Consider the following 6,544-nt stretch of genomic DNA (forward strand, 5'->3'; position numbering starts at 1 on the left):
ACGCTTCCGACAACTTCACACGATATGAAAACACGCATAAGAGACGCTTTTAAAACTGTAACTCCGCAAATGTTGTCCAGAGTTAGCAGTGGTTTTGAAATAAGAATTTACAGAAAAGTACCTGGAAATGGACGGTCAACATTTCGAACATTTGTTATAAATAATTTGCCATTGTTTTATGTTATTGTTGATATGTTATTTAACCTTTTAATTAAAAAAAACACCAAATGGTGCACAGAACCATTATTTGGAGTATTTTGTAAAAAGGCAAAAACTTAGTTATCAACATCCTAGTACCATTCGATAGGTAATTAAAAATTGCATTTCCCGGTAAGCTAAAAAATATGGAGTTGCATTTAAATTAATCAAGTTATAGCCACTTGAAGTTCTTATTTGATTAGTTTAAATTTGTGGACACCCTGTATAAAATGGTAAGTTTATTATCATTGGGATATAAAATATGATTTATTGTTACACTACACTACAAATTACTTTTACATACCTTAAATAATTCGCAAGTATTTGACACATGAAAACAATATTAGATTTTGATAAAATTCGAATTATTTAAGAAACCTTTATATTTAGACATTATAAATCTTATTAAAACAAACACTTATTTTGCTCAGAGAATCCAAAAATGAGAATCCAAAAATTATATAGGGTATTTCATTTAGAAAAACACAACTTTGATACTTTTAAGGCTTTTGGGACACTCTGTGCATTACAGAAATATTTTTAAAATGTGCACCCGATAAGCGTCTGCGGATTAATCAAGTAATACTTTGCAAAAAACAAACGGGCTGGCCGCAAACATCCGTGCGTATAGCGTGAATAACCCTGTATATACGAAGCATATAAAATACTGAAATATACTATTTTTATGGGATCCGACTAATAAGATCCTTACTAATATCTCAGTAGTTAGGCACACTAAAAAATATTTGCATTACTTTCCAAATCCGTCGAACGCTCATTATTTTGCTTTTATATTGCAAATTGAACTAAGACAATTATGTTAACATCTTGTTCACAATGACAAGTTCATACTATAAATATGGTAGGAAAATATTTGTTCTCCGCATAGAATACGATAAATCGCTTATTAATTGTAAAATGTAAAATTGTTAAATTGCACAAAAATGTTAGCAACTAATTACTAATATATTTCGGCAGTGGCATTTTCAGACTCTAACTATGTTGTAACTACAGTACCGGTTACATAGTCAGAAGCTTATGTGCTATGCCAACAAAACGGAATGAACGTAGTCTCGATAAAAAGCGCTGAAGAACAAGATGCTTTAGCTAAAGCTCTGTCTTTCTATGACAGTCCAGGTTAGTTACCTACATAGTGTGTAAGACAATAATTTCAAAATAAAAACAATTCATTCGAATAATCCCATAAGCCGAATTTGTATTGTTTGATAATTGTTAATAGACTGCTTCCTTCGTCTGAGTTATACATAGAAATTCTTGGTGCAGGGGATTCTCATAATAGATATTGAACTGCTGGGAAGTGCTCCGGAAGAAATTCCTTTGTATGGTTCACTGATGGCGAACCACTGGTGTACAGTAATTTTGCACATGGGGAACCAAACAATCTTAAAGGGGCGGAAGAATGTATCGAATTTGTGATCTATTCGAAAACGACTAGTAAATGGAATGATGTAGCTTGTGGTAGAAAAGCTGGTTATGTCTGTCAAGTACGGAATGTTCTTTGCCAAAAATAGGTACTACAGAATGAAAGCACAATTTATAGTAAATATGTGGAATAGACCAGCTTTTCAATTATATTGTTTAATTATTTTTGTTTGTATACTGCTGCTGGTAATTTGGGTGTGCTGTCTAACATTGAGCAAGAAAGCATGCAGTCTAGCTCATTAGTTAACTATTTTAAGAATGCAAGATTTAATGCTTTAGAAATACCTTCCGCGGAAGATATATCATAAAATTATCGAATGGGTATAATAATTAGTAAATATTATCCAGTTTTTATAACATTCCAGCTGTGATTATTTACTGTCCGGTGGCAAATATTTCACATTGTTTTCGGCGGGTTTTGACGGCAAGAAAACGTGTTTTGTTTATCTTGGCTCCTTTCCAACTCCGATCTTAGCACAGGAAGTAATATAGCTTTAAATTCTAGACCTGACCTATCGCCAGTTTCCATTATCCATCTTGTGCAGAATAATACCCTACATGGGTGATTATGAAACACGTAAAAAGTCCATAAAACGACCGTATATAACCGGGAACTTGATAGACCAAATCTTTTACACTGGAAATTTTGAGAAAAACCTTCTATTATGATAAGATATATATTGTATATTAATAAGATTTTTAGTGGGTGATGTAGGTATTAACTAAAATTTTTCATTGTTAAATTAAATTATATATCATATTAGTTAAAATATATTTTTTTAAATTATATTTGCAATAAACTGGTTAATACATCACGACAATTACCGACTTTTATTTGTTGTGTGGTTTTTCCAGTTACGACGTTTTACAGTTTTAAGCCAGACAGTTGCGCTAAATAAGCATACTGCATGAAAACTGTTCTTAGTAGACATTAACATATTAGCAAAAACTCTCCAAGGGCCCAAAAACTAACAAACAAGTTATATTTTCCTAAATGATTATCAAAACTTCACATTCAAATTATTTGCTTATTTTGCAATGAATAAATACAGTTATTGATTGAACTTTGGCCACCCCGTTTTTCATCTAATTTGAAATTTAGAGAAAAATGTTAAATACAAAAGTTGTAGATATTAACGTCTAGTATATTTTAAGATAATACTAATTGATACAGGGTGTCTCAAATGCAAGTGGCAGACCGAACTTGCCTTTTTTTAATGGAATGCCGTACTTTTAATTCTATGCAGAAAAGAAAGGAAGTTTTCCGAAATGTTAACGGAGAGCGAAAAAACAGACCTTATTATTGTTTACAGGAAAATTGGCAACACTTAAACAACTTTTAAGATAGTGTGCAAGTAGATGACATAGGTTTTATTGTAAAAATTTCTCTTCCGCAAATAAAAAGTAATTTTTGTCGATGTAAAATAATCAATAAATGAGAAATAAGGTCAAAATCAAAAATAAGAAATCAATGTTTGAACTACATTTTCTTCCGGTTATCCAACGATTTTAACAGTGTAACATACTCTTCTAATCATTTGTATTTCTACGAAAAGCAACAAAGCAATAACTAATGTTTTGAATGGAACGCCCTTTAAAACGTTGTTAGTGTCAAGTAGCAACTTGACCCCCTTTCCCATTTAAGACTTTAAGGGTGACTACCCGTCCTAGGGGGTAGAAACAAGGAGGCTAAAAATATAAGGTAGAATAAGAAGTAATAATGTAATAATAAGGTAGAAAGTTTTCAAATTAACACCCCCTATATTTATTTCAAAGTTAACAAAAACTTTTGAAAAATTACTTTACAAGCCGTGGAAGCTGTTATTAGACCGGATGAGTAATAATAAATGTATTTAATTAAATGAAGTAACATTTGCCTTAAATTAAATTACAAATCTTAAAAGCAGTGTGCGTACTTAAGTAACTTTGTTGTACTTAAGCTATGTCCCAAATAATTTTACTAAAGAAACCCTATAAAAAATCCAACACTAAACGAAATGACGAAAACATAAAAAGGTACATTATATTAAACACAAGAAAGAAATTAAAATTTTAGATACCACAGGGTGAAACGACAAGTAATTTTATCTGAAATGTTTGCCATTGTTTCTTTTGGAGTGTTCAAGGAAAAAACAGCAAAAATTATGTAATGACTTATTTTTAAAACACCCACGTTTTGGAAATTTTAGTAAAGAAATTTAAGAAAGAGAAACTTTTATTCAAAATATCCCAGCAGAACGAATATCTATAATCAAGAGTTGTGACTGTTATTGTGATCTGCTATATAATCTGAATTTGAATACAATACGGGAACAAATAAAGAAAATCGGATACGCACTAAATACGAACTGTAAGTGCTTTAATTATTCCTTGTTTATTGCATTGAACAATGTGGAATAAGTTTGATAGTGTTTATAAAGTGGCTATCGGGTTGTTTTAAACTCGGTATTCGTGACATTATGGGTTTCGTGCAATCAAATTTATACTGTTATAATATTTTCGCACATTTTCGCAACTGACTTAAGCTACATATTTCAGAGTATTCTGTATGTGAAAAGAACGGGTGAAGAGAATTTAAGTAAGAATTGTTTTATTATAGAACAACTAACTTTTATATCAATACCTTAATGATCGAAATTATTAGGTATTTGATTAAACAAACATATAGCGGCTTATATAACAACTCTTCTCAAAAGCGGTAAAAGTTAAAAATTGCCTGATTAATTATTTGAATATTCAGAACATCTAAATGCCGAATCAGTATATTAAACATGATATAATTTTAGATTTTCCATATTTTATTAAAAATTGATTCTATTGGCATTGGAATTTTAGAACCCAATGTGTCATAAAAGTTTAAAAAGCTACATTTTATATTCCAGTGCTAGGATTTATACAAGGACGTTAATTTTGAAAGCAATCCACATTTTCCGTTTTATTTTATTTTATATGGTGTTTTATGTATATAGGGATAGAAAGTTTGATAAATAAATGTGGCGCTGATCCGCATATTAACGTTGGAAACCCCTTCAGTTGGGGACCATTATTTGGAATTATGTTCTTACTGCCTACTTTAATCCACACCGGCCTTAAGCGCCTGAAATTCATTCGGATTTCCTACGCAAATGATTTGCGAATTTGTTTTCTTTCCTCGCTAATTAAAGGGTTTGAAACAAGCGAAAAGTGTCTGAATTAATTAAAGCTTTCGGCTGTTCAGGTGAGAAATATTCGTTTTGTTGTTGAATGGGATTTTTCCGTCTGTGCAATAAAAAAACTTTTCGTATTTACTCGGAAACTTATTACATTTTTATAGACAAAGTTTACTTGCAGGAAACACAGCGCGTTTCTTAAAATGATGTAATTTTTATGTTTCTTTTTAAAGTAACTCGATTTTTTGGCAAAACTTTGTAGGTGAAGAAGTGTGTTCTGTATTAAGATTTGCAAAATGTAGCAAATAGTAATTGGAGATAATCGCATTTTAGTTTAGTACAATCGCAAATTTAATTCGCTTTCTTTCATTTGGTATGTTGTGAGTCTAACATCCGTATATGCAGCAGAAGTATTTACATTTTTGAGACTTTTTTACAATTAAAACCGCCACATGAATTGTAAATGAAAATGGAAATTTGGAAATATACCAATTTCTGTGGAGATTTTAATGATGTGCAAACAAATCTGCCTCAAATAATTACTGAAAAGTGTAAAAACGAGTTGCGCTACTAATATGTACCAACACAAGGAACAAAGTAACTTAGAAGTTTTTTACATACAAAGTCCATTTTAAATCGAATATTCAGCCCCGAAAGCGAATCATTCCATAGGCTCACATTTGCTTAATGTCCTGCTTTGTACTATTTTATAGTTAATATGTAAGTAGTTTATAATATAATTTGTAGCCATTATATTTTTTTCGGCCTTGGTGCTTGATTATTTGAATAAACAAAGAAATTAATTAATATTTTAACATTTAACACAGAGTAGTTATTTTGTAACATTTTATTTACCAAAAAACATGTTTTTGGTTGTTTCCGCGTCCACGAAACAGTGTGATGCTCTCGAAGGTATCGTCTCGAAGCATTGTATCGATGTTCAGCCAAAGATCAAAGGCAAATCCCGGACAAAAATCAATATGCTTCAACAGTTACCTCGCGCCTCGAGGAAGTTTCCGCTTACTGTTTTGCCCATTTAAATTAAGCACCTCACGAAACATAAAACCAATTACCTTCATCCTCCAGGCCGAATCGGTTGTAGTCGCCTATTTTAAAAACCCGAACGAAAATCCTTTTCCTCTGTCAAACATTAAAGGGCGTCGCGAATCTCGAATTTTGCGCTGTTTTTTGCCTCATTGGACAATTAAACTTTACCTTAATAAACGTTGGGACGATTTCGGGGGGAACGACAATAAAAGGGCCTGAGCCCTTCGGAAAGAATGGCGGCCCAATTAGCATTCTAAGAGCCTAATTTACCGAAATAAATTGAAAATATTTATGAAAGCTAGGGAAATCTTGCTTAACTTTTTGGTAATTATATAACCTTTGAATTTCTATTAACAAAAGTTCAAATTGAAACTTGCAAAACTTTAGGGAAATGGTGAACTGAGTAATTTGCGAGCTTCATCTGAATAACTTAAGCAGGAAGAGAAACTGGAAAGCCTGCTATTAAATAACATCCCGCGAAGAAAAATGCTACTTTTCGCAATCAAGAATCAAGTAAAAATCTTAGGATTTCTCATTTCCTCCCATTTTCACAACAAAAAACGATATAGATAAGTTCTATATGTTGAGGCGGATTCATTTTTTACAAATTTCTTTTTGGGTATTTCGCCTCAAAAATTTTTGTCTTTAAAAAAGACAGAATTTCCTCACGTCCTTTATTACAGATTGATAAATAGTGCTCCTATTTC

This window comes from Dendroctonus ponderosae, unplaced genomic scaffold (assembly GCF_020466585.1).
Source record: "Dendroctonus ponderosae isolate FM_Combo_2020 unplaced genomic scaffold, Dpon_F_20191213v2 Dpon_F_20191213_2, whole genome shotgun sequence".
Lineage (NCBI taxonomy): Eukaryota > Metazoa > Arthropoda > Insecta > Coleoptera > Curculionidae > Dendroctonus > Dendroctonus ponderosae.